Source organism: Columba livia, chromosome 9 (assembly GCF_036013475.1).
Source record: "Columba livia isolate bColLiv1 breed racing homer chromosome 9, bColLiv1.pat.W.v2, whole genome shotgun sequence".
Classification (NCBI taxonomy): Eukaryota; Metazoa; Chordata; class Aves; order Columbiformes; family Columbidae; genus Columba; species Columba livia.
The window spans coordinates 3,881,266-3,896,257 of NC_088610.1; the positions used below are offsets into that span (position 1 = coordinate 3,881,266).

Below are 14,992 nucleotides of genomic sequence, written 5' to 3' on the forward strand. Positions count from 1 at the left end.
ATTACTCCTGCTTTCCATGGTTATGTAGCAAATGCTCATCCTGTTCTCTCGTCTCCTCCCTGTTTGGGCAAAAGTATGCAAATACAGTATGACATTTTCATCTTTCACAGGTCCTTTAAGACCATGAGCAATAACTAGTTAAACATATGAAGACTTACTCCACGCCTCTTCTAAAGAAAATATATTAAAAGAAAAAGATCATCATTTTACTGCATTCATGACTCCTCGGAGAGCTGAACTCCATTAAATGATAATTTTATTAAGTTGGTCAATTAATATATGTTCAATAGGAGTCTCGGAGAAGAACAAATATCAGAGCAAACTACAGTCACGCTGTTTCTTTACTGAAGTCTCCCACTGCTCCACTGCACTAATCCAGGTTTATGGCTGCTTTGCATCACCAGAGCAGCACGAAGTAGCCAGAGCGTATCAACGAATATGGCCCAATACATTTAGCAGAATGTTCTAGGGGTTTCTTAACCTGCTTTGGTGCCTGGAGAAGGGACTGTCAAACTCAGCAGTGTATTCACCGAATGCACAGCAATTTGGATTACAACCAGGTAACACCGCAGGCAGAGCTTATTGACCTGGATTCTTCAGCACTATCAACCCAGGTGTTATCGTAGAAAATTGTGTTCATTTTTTATCATTTTTTTTTTCCAGTTCTGTAGTTCTACATTGGCACAGTGACTTCCAGCATTGTAGGACACACCAAAAACCAGACCACCTGTATTCCACATAACATCCAACATCCTATACCTCAGATATCAAAAATAAAAAGGACCATCTGTTCTCCAGACTAAGGATGGCTTGGAAGCACTAAAATCAACTTGTTCTTTTGCAATTCAGTTCTCCATTAGCACCTACATATAGGTTCTTATTTACGTTTAGAAGGCGAACACCTAAGTGCCTAGTTCCCACATAAACTCTGTCCCAGTTCAGAGAGAAATTAAACTCTGTTCTCTTGGAGAAGTCTCTGGAGGGAGTTGAAAGGCCAAGTTCAAAGAGCACTTAACACAGAGGTCTGTGCTAAACCCACAGTCACACCCACATTTAACTCGTATGAGCAGCGCCGAGACACACACAGAATAAAGCTGAAAGAGCCACTTACCTTGAAAAGAAAATGTGAGAAATGGAACTCCAAAGTGCCCTGAGTGTCCCTTTCAGACACCTGCGTTTAAACCACTGCTTCGTCTAAGCTGGGCCCATCGAAGGTCTGACCTGCGAAACCCGTAACAACTTGGAGATGTCGTTAGTACGGCAAATCGCTTTGGGGAAAAAACATCTTTTCACCCCACTCCAAACTTATGCCATATGAAAGGACTGTTAGATAAATGTAATCCAAGCATCTCTTTGACCAAGGAGAAAGGAACAAAACCTATAGGCAGGCTTCCAAAGAGCCTTTTGCAAACTGTAGTTGAAGTAAAGAGCAGGAGACCTCTGTGTGTGGCCAACAAGGCAGCCACGTCATCAAAGACACTTGTTACTGAAGGCAGGTCCTCAAGGGCAAGCTATGCAGGGAGCCTTGTCAGACCTTACAAAAACCTACTGCAGGAACCTCCTCCTCCCCGGCAGCCCCGGGGAGCTGAGGGGACCAGCACTGAGTCCATGGTGACTCAGGGGCCAGAGGATAAAAACCTCCAACCCTCTATCTCAGCTTTAAATCCTTTCACAGGCTGTGTCTCTACTGAGATAAAAGCACAGAATTTCACCCAGAAAATGCTGCCTGATAAGAGAGCGGTGGACAGCAGCCTACCTTTGTGTTTGCAAAACGGGCACAGCTCCATATTCACAATCTTCACATTTAAACCACTATTTGTATTTGCTAAATTGTTGAGGCCAATAAGGCTCAGCCTGAGACTATTTGTTTTGACTGCTCAGCTTCAGCTATCTATACTTGATGGCTGTTCAGTTGTTATTTCTGCCATTACTGAGAAGACAAACATTTTGAAGGGGAAAATAATTAGGGCAGAAGGTAAATCATCTTCCCAGCATGTTCTCTGACTAAAACTTAAAGCCTATTCCTGTTGAAAAGGCAACATAATCTGCAGTTTAATCTTGAAACAGATCCAGCAAGGTAAAAGAGTGTCAAAAGTTCAAGGGCTTGAGCTGTAGCCAAGAAAAAGGAAAGCTAGCCAAGGTGCTATAGAAGTACATACAGTCTGAATAACAGCAATATCTGTCCTTTCATCTGAGGGAGGTGAGGAGAAGCAGACAAAAATAATCCCACTAGGTACGTGACTTAGTCTTGGCACAGCAGAGCCTGAAACACCATGTGGAAAAAGCAATCAACGTCTGCCTTCCTGAAGGGGTCTGACTTGAGCCATTTGAATGTTTGACATACATACATTAGCCAACACTCAAGACACCAAAAGCATTTCCACATCAGAGCAGAAGCTAAAATAGCTAAACAGTAAAACAGCCACAGTTTCTAGAAACTCTTTACACTGGAGAATCGCTGTAGGACCCCAGGGATATCTAGTTCTGGGATATCTAGTTCTGAGTCTGCCCAAAGTTCAGCATCTCTCAAGACATATCTATACACAGTTCGCAATGGAATCATTTATGCCACTGTTGTCAGGACATCATCAGGAATTGCAAAAGCTGAGTCAGCTCACAGCTGCAGCCAGAGAGATTAACCTCCCTCTTGTTTCTCTTGCTAGCAACAGAGGATGAAGAAAAGCCAGGTAAAGCTGGACAGGTTTTGCTGTAGAGTGTGGAGGAGTTTTGATAGATAAAGATTTGTTGCTGAACTAGTCTGGAATCTCAAGGCCACTTCGAGAAGCTGAGAACAGAATCTGCTGTGAGAAAGAGGGGTGTTCCTCAATCAGCAGGGTCCTGGCGTGGCGTGAATCATCGGATGTACCATAAGTGAGACTCCAGCACACGGACAGCCCATGATACTCATTTAGCGAATCCACGCTTGGAGCGTGGACGCGTGATTAGAACATAGTTGCGTATATAAGGAGGCTGGTTTCTGTAATAAATGGCTTTGTGTGATTCACATTGAATCGGAATGCTGAGTCCTTTATCGTTCCAACAGCAGAGCTGTAAGACCACATTAGCAATGAAGTAAGGAGAAAGTTGCAAGTGGAACACCAAACCTCCAAAATTTTCCGTTCTGCACTCTTTGCAACCCAGGATTTCTTCTGGTGCCCTCCATCACTGAAACAGTGAAGCATACCATCATCATTCTTGTCAAACACCACTGCTGTCCAAACTCTCAGTTTTTCTATCTAGGTGATCCTCCCCTATTTCCATTTTGTTCAAGAAAATGTTTGCAGCACCACAGAGCCCTGCTGGAGCCAGTCAGCTTCTCCAGTAGGACATCTGAATTTGATACAACTGTTCTTGCTTGTGAACATACTTGGTAACAACGATAAATATTTCCTTTGGTAAGAAAGAAAAATAAAATTATGCTTCAAGAAACAGTCAAAAGAAAATCTGGCTGACTCTTCTTATATAAAAGATCTATGGTCGTTATAAAGAGCAGCACAGACTTGAAACTTCTACTTCAAAACTATGTAAATGCATATAAAACCATCCCACATTGATCAATCTGATGGCTAGGGCCTTTCATTTATCACAGTAAGTTTGGAGTAAGCCTTAAAAATATTTTGTAAACGCTTATTTTGGAAATCAGTTCCTCACACAAACACAAGAGTATACAGTGCATGACACATTTAAAAATATAGCCCACTGTCTTCATTGAAAAAACCCAAACAACTCAGATGTTTGATGGACTAAGGTGTTATCCAAAAGACTCTCCATGGGGAAAAGATGAACATCAGCAACACTGTTAAAAATAAAAATAGGCTGGATAAACAGAGTACCTGGGGATTTTTTTGCTGTTTCTTTGTTTTTAGCTTATTTGGAAAAACTATGGAGTTGGATTTAGGTTTCAATTAATTATCATCTGCTCATAAAGAAGCTGAAGAAATCTTTGATCTTAAAGGAGTCTTTCTATTCCAAATTAAAGACATGCACGGTAAGAAAACAAAGAGCACAAAATGATGTTGTATCTTGTTAGCAACACATTAAAAGTGTGAAATGACACTCAATGACGGAGTCAGTTGAGAGAGCTGGTCTGACTGAGCGTGCACTCAAAAGGAACCACGGTCACATTCACCAAAACCAGCCATGGTCTGGTTTTAGGACACCGGTTTTAATCTCCCCATCTCATGCAAAGCTGAGCCAACTGCCAGTCTCAAGACTGGAACTTTAGGCCCCGGTAATTCATTATGCGCTGCGAGACATTAAACTCCTGCGGCTGTTTTGTTGGTTTTGAAGGAACCATCTAAGCAGAGAGTGTTAATACATATCCCTTTATCTTTGAAAATAATAGGATCAAACTGGCCATGTACAGCTAAATGTACAAAGAATAGTTCCAGGTCAGTCTTGTGTGACCGGCCCCGCTCTTCAACAGGATTTTCTTATGATCTAAATAAACATAGTTGGAATTGTTCTTTTAATCGGCAGCATTCATCAACTTGCTGGTCAAAAAGTTGTCTCTATTTCAGATTAACATCCCTTCCTTGTGTGTGTTTTTCCCTAAACTAGTAGAATCAATGACTGTGTAGAGTTAAGGGATTAGGTCTCCAAGCAGTTATATTTTAGTGAAAAACAAAGCCGCAAAGCTGGAAAAATGTCAAAGGAGTATATTTAGTCAAGGCGATCACTTATAAACCATTTTATGTTTTAAAGTACTTCCTTTTACTAAGAGCCACTGTGTAAATGAAACAGCTTCAGCTCTAGCGCTGGTTGCTATATTTCTGGTCCGAGATTTCCTGGGCACAAATCTATGGAGAGGAGAGTACGTGTCCTGGTTTTGCTAAAAAACAAGTTTCTCTTTTAGTGAATTTGCCTGTCAGCTAAAGCCTTCATATTAGCTGCTTTTTCCTGGAGAACCAGATACATGTTTTGGTAAACATAGCAAAGGAATGCAAACTTATTGATAAGCATGGATGGACATCTCATGAGAGGGGCAATGAGAAACGATAAAGAAACTGACCAACTAAGTAAAACATTCCATTCACGTGAATACTTCATATGAAAGTGTGAGATCAGAAGGATCTCGCCCCTTTCCTTCCTTTTTTCCCTTTTGCTTATGGCCGACATTAGGAGAGGACCTTGCAAGCTGTCCCTGCAAACTGAGGCCTAGTGAGAGACTGAATCCAGCTCCGGTTGGCTGCAGAGTCCAGTCCAGGACTTTGGGTGCCAGATCTGCAGTTGCTGAACACTGGTTTTGTATATTTTGTATTATTTTCTCTATTCTTATTAGTAGCATTAGTAAAACATTTTTAATTTTTCCAGCTCTCTTCTCTCTGTCCTTCTTTTCCTCCTGATCACCTGTGCTGAGTGGGAAGTGGGGAGAGGAAGGGGCAAAAGGGGGAAACAGAGGAGGAGAGGAGCTTAACAATACATCTGCCAGGGTTTTATTGTCTCCCCACAATCATAAACCCTCGACAGCACGGCTGCCCCATCCCGTGCAGTAAATCCAGCACTTTGGAGATGCGCTGGATTTGCTGTATATGCACAAATTAACTGCAAGTCTCTTTTACTTCGTGAACAGCCAGAAGTGCTGTGGCTCTGAGGGATCAGACCGCTCCATGTCCAACAGCCAGACAAAAACAGAGCATCCTCAGTATCCATCTGAACACCAAGAATGACTCCTCAAGGGCAATTTTTTACAATATTCAAAAGAAAATAGTTTAAAAAAACCCAAACCACAACAAAAAACACAACACGAAACCACACATGCACACAAAAAAACCCCACTTTCTAAGGGTAGTCCAAAACCAGGAACAGCAGTTAAATAATCCAGCTCAGGTGATGGATAGAAGCTGAATGCAAACCCAAACTACAATAGCAAAGATGGATCAAATAGGAGCTGGAAAAAGAAGAAAGAAAGGGTTTTCTTTTGGTTTATTTCCCCCTACATTTACTTGGATGCAACAGGGACAGGAAAAGATACCCACACTATCTTTAAAATTTGAAATAACAGTTTAAAAAGTCCAAAGGATTAATAGTTTGGAATTACTGCAGGATGACAGCCCTTATTAATCTGCTTCATTTTAGATTTCAAGTGGGAAAAAATGTGCTAAGGGAAGCTAAAATCAATGGGTCATACAACCGTAAGTGCATTCATGGAATATTTCAAGAAGTAAACAAATAATTGAGAATCTCACCAAAATGCGAGGTCTTCAGCCCTTTGTCCTTCATAGAACGCATTACCTCACCTTCTTCGCTTGTAAAACCTAAGACAGTAGATCAGTTGATGCGGTTATTACTGTTCTTTACTATATCACTCTGTTCTTTTTCTTATAATCCACACACAGAGTACTCAGGAGTTCACCCAGCTGACACTAGATGGTGGTGTGATGCACTGCATTTTTTATTGCAGACTGATTCATTCTTTTGGGAATAGGAAAATCACAATGAGTTTTCATTCCAATGGGCTGCTGCTGGAATAGTGGGGATGACTTATTTCAGAAAGAAAACAAACAAAACAAAACATAACCCTGCATTCCATAATTTCTTTAAATGTTAATTTGATTATATTCACTCTGTCCTAAACCAGGGATGCGAACTTTAGGTAATTGACTTGGAATCGCAAGATGGTAAATTACACTCTCCCCCTTGAATCCAGAAGTTTTTCATACCAAACAAATCACCGCTGACATTTTCCAAAATTTGAACAAAAAAAAGAAATATGGTTTAAAAAGTTTTGTTTCAATTTTTTTTTTATCCTTATGACGAAGACAAAGATGAAGGTTTTTCTGAAAATTATTTGGCAAAAAAATAAACTCTTTTCATAAATAATGTCTCATGAAAATCCCCCAAATTGTAAATTTGAATAGAAAACTTTGAAGACAAGCTTTAAGTTCCAAGATTTGCAGTACTTTGTGAAATAAGATCTGTCTATGCAAAGCTGCTGCATCTCCCCCCTCATTTCTTTACGCTCTATAACAATGTGGCTCTTGCAAAAGAGAATCTTAACGTCTGTCATCCAAACTGGAAGAAACCAGAGCAGCACGGGCAGGGAAGGCAGCGATGGGCCCTGCAGAAACCACCACACAGAACCACCTCCCCAACACTCCCTCCTTGGTCTTCATACCATCTACAGAAAGTTCTACTAAAAAGGAGCAGAATGTAGCAAAACCATGTGTCGTTCCCTACTCTTCCTGGATCAGGTATTCAAATCTGTTTGAAGAAGGAAGAAAAACACAATAAAATCAGTTATTATTTTGTGATCCGTCATCTGTCACTGGAAACTGAAGTGACTTTTTTTTCAATTACTCATAGAGATCTGTTCAGGGAAATTTAAATATCAGTGTAAATATCACAGTAGTAAAAACTTTGATCCAAACTATCCTACTAAGACTTTTCTCTTTCTAAAGACTTAAAGAGGGAGAAAAGCTTCATTTGATTAGTTTTTTAAAAGTTCATTTGCATGTGTTCTACTTTCTTCCTGAACAAGAAAAATCTTGGGTTTCTATGACTCTCAGGCCATTTTAATGAGTTGAAGAAAGTGTTTTCTTATAAATTATTCATCTCTTTCCTCTCCTATTTTTTTAGCTTCTTTTCTTGCTATATTATATTAATACTCCATATCCTCTATAACAAAATCCTCACTTCAAAATTACCACATTTGACCTTCCTACCAAAAAAGCATAATAAATTAAGTGCTGTGCAGAATGCTGCCTGCAATTTCAATGCATTGTATACAATTTCTTCTGTTTTCATCTGTCTACCTTCTCAATTTATTTCTTCCTAGTGGGAGTATAGAGTAAAAAGAATGAGGAATGGAAGAATCCGAGATTGATGAAGTCGCTATGGGAGTGTGAAAGTTTAAGAAACACCCAGTAGCTTTAACTTCTCTGCAGCACTGGCTAATATCACTTGCTTCAAGTAAAATATCTAATGTTATCAAAAAACATAGAGGATCTGGCTACCATAGGAAGAAAAATCACTGAACGTATCTAATGATCTATTTATATCCTGAAGCAGGAGAACTAATAGCCTGGTAATTTTATCCCAGCTAGTGAAACAGCAGCCTCTATTCTTATATTCCTGATAAATGAATTTATCCTGCCAGTGATTTAGATTCTTCTTGGGACAAACAGAGATAAAGGAGTTTTAGCCAACAATAAATGACTCCATTGCTACTGGCTAAGTAGAACAGGCTCTCAAAAATACGTTTCCTTCATATACTAGTTATTATAAAGACGATTGCAAATAGTGAAGCTTTAACACAAAAGTAGCAGTTGAGTAATTTCAGGAAATATTAATGCTACTTATTAATCCTTCAAAAATATTCACATATATCAAATATATATTGTAAAGGTTATACCATGCAGGAAAGCAGTCATACCACTCCCTAAAGGAGATGCTGAGCTGAGTTACTCAGAAACTTATCTTGGTTCCTTGAAATTATCAGAAGGTGCCTAAAGCTAATTATTAGTAATTAGACTACAATATCTTCTCTTCCACTATGGAGATTTTTGTGTCCTGTTCTTTCTGGGGATTTATACTCATGTGTATTCTTAAGAGAAACCACCCCAACATGAAGGGACAATGAGTACAGGCTACAAAACTCAGAAGGGTCTTAGAATTTCACTAATAAATTACATAGCAACTAAGATCCACAAATGCCAAAGAATCAGATAGAGAAGACAAACAAAGAAACAAAAATGGAAAAAAATCCTGAACAGTTTCCAGAAGTAAAGAGATAATCAAATAAAATCTCCAGCTGAGCTAGTAAAACTATTTCTATTAATCACATAAAATTTATTTTGATTGTTCACTGAACAGTTTGGTGGGTTTTTTTCCCTCCACAGACTTGGACAAAGATCTTTCCTTAGATTTTGCACAGCATATACAATCCCTGGTTCTTAACATGCAGTTTCCCAGTTTGCTAGTAAGTGCCCAAATGCCTACTTGAGATGATCTCCAACAGTCAGACAATCAGAGCTGATCTAGTTGCTTCTGAGCTTCACAGAGTTTCTCTATTTAATTAACTTCAAGTGCTGTATTCTCCAAAGAAGCAGAGGGAGAGTTTATTAGGACGTGTGGTATAAATTACACAGTAATTTGCAGAGTGGAAATCCGAGACAGTTTGTGCGCAAGAAATCTTTCTTTAACACACCTACTGCTTGAGAGGCTAAAGGCCAGAACTCGGTTTCCAGCTCTTATTTAAGACGACGTGGCAGTGTGATACCCTGGCATCTCTAGCAATTTGATCCATTAGCTATGCCTGCAAAAGCAATCTCCAAAGGCTTTGTCCAGGTTTTTAGAGCTTAAATCAAAACTACCATTAAAAAAACTAAACCAAAACAAAACATTTTTACTTGTTACCTAGGTAAGAAACCACAAAATCTCCCTTTTTTCTGAAAGCTTTTAAATTTGTATCTGAAGGAGCCAGATGCATAAATCCCATGTCTCTAATTAACTAGAGGGCCTCTTAACACCCTTGAGACCCTGAACTATTAAGCATGTTCCAAGTACAGCTAATAGACCAGAGCAACTGTACGTGCTTTAAATGATCACCAGAATATCACTTCCACATGATTAGATAATAGCTTCATTAGAACAGCCTACCAGGGAAGTGAAGGCCAGGTCAATGCAATCTTCTTCCAGAGAGGATTCAAGACCACATCGTTCACAGCTGATGATGATACCCAAGTGAGCATCCCATAGAGTTGACTGCCAAGAAGACCAAAGTGGAAGGCAAATCTTCTGGAGAAATCACATCAAATTAGTGTGCCGCAAGGAAAGAGAGTAAAATTCACAATGATGCTGCAAAGCCTTGTGATTCTGACCCTCTGCCAGAAGGTGGGATGATGACCCAAGGTCTGCTCGCATTAATGGTCTACACATTTTATGCTACACAAGCATTGGGTTGATAAGGAAATAACTCACACATAGAATTCTTTTTGAAAGCTAAGACTAAACCAACAGCTTCCCAGAAACTCCCCACAGCTATGCTTAGGCTGAAGTTTACATTAGTACTGGCTGTAAAAGGCAGGCTCAAGGCATCTCCTTCAACCACACTTTAAAGTAGTAAGCTCTGTTCAACACTTCTTTAAGAAATGATGTATAGTCTAAGCAGAGAGAGGCAAACAAAGTTTATGTCTTCAATACCCATGAAAAGCAACACCATCAAAGTCACATATACTAATAACTTACATTTCTCTCATCAATCAGTTAACTAGAAATACAAGAAGTTTTGCAACATAAAATAGCTACATTTTTGGTGCAAGCGGAAAATCTTCATGAATTCTATCAGCTTCAATTTTATTAACAAGATTAATTTTAACTGTCAGTATTAAGATGTGACAAAATGTAAAAGATTTGGGAAATCCTTCTTAATTGACACATAATTATAAAGGCGAAAAAACTGTCTTGCATCAGGTTCATTATTAGAAAGGATAAGTAAATATATCTATATAATACTTTATTCCGTTAGTTGCTGGGAAACCTCTTTGTTGACATGACAACCATGGCACAGTAAACCAGATTACAGCCGCTTCTGGTCTATGTGTATTCTACATTTTCATTAAGGGAAGTGTTTTCTATCCGCTATGCTACAGTGACACCTACAGAAAAAATGTATTTAAAATGGGGAACCTGGGAAGGAATTGGATTAGAAATAACTTTTAAGTGCCGCATAAACATAATAGTGTGTGCATGCAATATGTATTGTTTAAAATCCAACAAGGAAGCGTTTGAATACCATATGCCAATCTCTCAGGACCCAATTTACACCTGTTTTCATGGTAGTCATGTCAGAAAACCACGCTAATAGCAAGTTTAGAGCAAAGCTGGTTATTATAATTGCTGAATATATTTTGTTAACACTTCTTCAGAGGCAGTAATTTTTACAGTTTTCAAAGGATCAGCACTTTTTTCCCTGTAGTGCTGCTGAATTTACAAAACAAGAGCATCTTCAGAATCTCCTATTGATTCTGCATTGTTGCACTGATGTCGTACAATGTGTTTTCTCTTGCAAATGTACTCAAGACTTTGCTTCTGTTTTTGCAGAATGAAGGAATATTTCTTCTTTCTCTGCCTCCTTTCCTTTAATAACTCAAATTGAAATGCTCTTGGACACTATGCCACATCTTTTGGGGCTGATGCTGTTCTCCACATCAGAAGCCATTTTCAGTGCTATAATTCATTTAATATCACATTCTTGAACACACAAAGTCTGACACTTTTAATTGTAATTTTCAACAAAAATGTGGCAGTACAGCCTTTTTCTCTTTTCCATTCTCTTCCCAAGGGCCCTTAACTCTTTGCGATATTACAGTTAATGAAGAGTTAAATAGCAGCCTGGCACCAAAGGCTTCTATGAAGAAGCCTCTTTCTTCAAAGTATTTGATAGGAAATCTTGAATCAATTAAAAAAAGCTTTCATAACATTTCCCAATATAAAATTACAATTAGCATATTTTAAGAAATAGTATCATTTTCATGGAGAGGAAATTCAGTACTGCAGGTAGTACTAAGCTTTCAGCGATAAAAATGTAACATCCAGAATAATCTTGCTTTTTAAGAACTGAAGCACACAGTTCCCTAAGTGGGCGAGATTATAGAAAGAGATGCAATGTGTTAAACAATACCATTTCGGCATATCCATCAGACAAACTGATTCTACTACGCAGAAACAGAAGCGATAGTAGAGATATCCAACCTCAGCATGACAGAAATCCTGCATGGGCTCAGAGATTACCATGACTAGGGATCAAATTGAATTACCATGGTCTGGAGCTATGAGACAGGGCAAGAAATCTACTGGTCCATTGATTTTTCCAGCATCCCCAGTTAACAGAGGCATCCTGGATATAAGGATGACGTTAATACTTTGGTTTTTAGTCTTCAGGGAAAGACTGACTAAGGTTTCTCCTCCCTCATGTTCAACATCTGGATGTATTCATGTCTTTGCTTCCGATTATAACACAGTTGCCTTTATTCACTCCTATTCATTTAACCTATTCCTTTAAGAAAAAATGGGGGTATTTTGAGTTTTATCCATTAACTTGACCTCCAGTTGTGCCTGTCCTAGACATATGTATTTGCTAAATTGTACAGATGACATTTGTTTGCCCAGAGCAGCCACCCTCATTAATCTGAGCAGACCAGAAGGACGCTAAGCAGTGCTTGATACTGGTCTTAGGACTGCGACCATTCCAGGCTGGCAGCAGCAGGTCTCTGTAGAGTTCCATGTGAGTCTCTGAATAAATATAAACAGTTTGAATAAATATAAACAGTCACAAAAGAGTTACCATCCATAAAACATTGTTTTATTACTTCCTGCACTTAAATGTTTATACAAACTCACAGATGGTTCTTTCTAAAGCAAATGATAAATGGAAAGAAACAATAAGGAAGAAACGATGTGGCTACTCCTCACTCCTTACCCAAACTGAAAAGGAAAAGCTGGAATAAATCAGCAAGATGCACAGAGACTTTTTTGGCAGGGACAGACACCACCTGGGAAGGACAGGCAAGAATTTTTTGCTGTGTACAGCAAGAGCTAAAACCAACTCCATTATCTCCTCCCTTAGAAAGCTCCTCACATTCCACCCATGTTAAATTGCTCCCTGACTTAAGTAATCATCTCTTTCCAGCCCTTAAGCAATAATAACTGACTGGAGCGAGAGTGAGGGAAAACCAAAGAACATCAGTATCAGTGGAGGTTGCATGGCAGAAGCAGAGGTATTCCTGATATCAGTTTAGAAAGGAAAGAGTCCTTTTACATATTACAGACACACTGCCACTAAAACATTAAAAACTTAAGCGTTGCCTTAGGCATCCCAAAGTTTGTTGTACAATATAATGTATTTTAAACATTCTCTTGGCCACAGAAAGCAAAAATAAACCACCAGGCAAACTTGTGGTTTTTGGAATCCAAACTCTCAGTTCACCTGAAGTTCTCATCTAGACCCCTTGTTCCCATTATCTCTGCGGCTTTTGGAGTCAGTGATGTGACATGGCAAGCGCCTGTCCCAGCACAAGGAATGAAACGGCTCCTCCTTCTACAGCTCCCTGCCAGGGCTGCCTGGGATTTCTCCCACATTTGAAAGCCAAATGTCATCCATCTGGCCATACATCTCAGCGCAGTTGTATTACCTCACAGAATCCATGAAGAACCACATCGCTTTAGTTAAGTGTCTGAGTAGATGCTTGTATAGAGGCGTGGGTGTGGATGCATTCAAGATTTCAAATCACTGATGGCACTCTGTGTCCATCACACACTGAACGGTATTGTCTCTGCCAGTGGATTTTTCATTTACTTCAGTATTTCAAGAGCTGTGACTGATTTGGGATCAAATAGCAGGGCTGCCTGGAGGCCCCTACTTTGTGGCTCAACTCTCACAGAAGTGAAAAGTGCTTTAGCTTCCATTATCTTTTCTGACTGCTTTAATTTTGTTCCACGCATCTCATGCTGGTGGAGACTGTGAAGTTATTAGGTTTCCTCCTCTCCTCATCCTTCTCCGCAGCCAGCAGAAAGAGGTCATTTAGTATTTTAAAGTAGTATCCTGCAGCAATGATAAAAGGGGGAAAGTACGTTCTCCGATGTCTCACCCAGCTTTTTTGTAGCACCTTTTGAACTGGTCACATCTGGGTCTGTTTATGGCAATTTAGCATGGTGTGCAACGGGAAATGAGACCTTACACAGCATCATTCTCAGGACTCCATCTTCGCTTTAAAATGAGTTTTACACTTATTTTGACTGGCTTCTTTTTCCTCTTTGTTTTGTAGGCTTTGGGCAGCAGATGGGCTGATCACACTTGTGGCAACCACAATATTAGCACCTCTGGACATCAGCATCCTTTCCTCTTCCCTCAAAGCAAACCATCTTGCTGGATTTGTTCGGTGACAGGGCTTTCAGGTCACTTTCTGACTGCGGTGAGCTTTTGTATCAGAGCAGCATTTCAGACAGTTCCTGTTCTTTTTGTCATTCAAGACAGGAACGGGCTTACCTAATTCAGCTCACGTTCCTTTATTTCATTTGCTTTTCACAAATTGGAGTCTCAAGTCCCATCTCAATATTCAAAGTACACTATAAAAAATACACCACTGATCTAAAGAACATGCACGTATGCACGTACAAGTCCCCCCCTTCTATATTTAACTGAGCACTCCAAACCAGCTATTTCATTCCAAGAAAGTCCAAGTGTAGCTTTTAACTTCTGCTTTATAGGTTACCTGTACATACACACACCAACCACATCACAGACTGGACAACAGTGCATGAGCTAAGAGCATAGAATTTAGATTTCTGCTATAATATCTTCTTCAAAGTTTAATTTTATCAACAGTCTGTTTGCTTAAACATCCCCCTATCACTTCAGTTGTCATACCTGAATATGTGGATTGAGACACTCTCAAGAAGTCTTAGACCAAGCCAACTACCATGAGAGACATCTGTTCCAAACATCTCACTCCAAATGCCCTCTGAAATCCATAATTTACATTATACATGGAAGCAGATTCATACTCACACCATGAAAAGCGTATTTATGATGTGCGATCATGCTAGACACATGGAACATACTGCATAGAATTTAATATTATACATTGGACATTTGGTCCTTAAAGAAGTCCAATAATTTACACACAAATGAGGAATATTTTTGACCACAGGTAAGTTCAGAAGAGTTCTGAGTAGAATAAGGACCTGCTAAAGCAAGTTATTCAAATGAATAAGGAGCCATCCTACCAAGAGAAGAAGGAGAAATGTTTGTAGTACCTCAGGAAACCTCCCTCTATCCAGTGCCCTTGTGAAGTTCCAGCCAATCTTATCCAAGCATTGCACAAGCAAAACCAGTTGAACAGTTTGATGAAAAAGCAAGACGGAGCAGTGATTCGCAGGTATTCTGGTGGCACTCCAGGGATTAAAGGAAAAAAGAAGGTAAATATTTAGGCCTAAGATCAGGGGACCTGTACCACGTTACAGGAGAAAAAAGAAGGAAAAAACCATGACC

General features: G+C 39.4%; 1 long non-coding RNA gene across 1 annotated transcript in view; it reads right to left on the minus strand.

Moving 5' to 3' along the window:
• The window catches only part of LOC110355228 (uncharacterized), a 78,867-nt gene that overhangs the window by 60,247 nt on the left and 3,628 nt on the right, over positions 1-14,992 (minus strand). Inside the window, exon 3 of the long non-coding RNA XR_010474609.1 lies at positions 1,112-14,893. This is a non-coding gene — a long non-coding RNA (uncharacterized LOC110355228). The remainder of the gene's footprint in view (positions 1-1,111; positions 14,894-14,992) is intronic.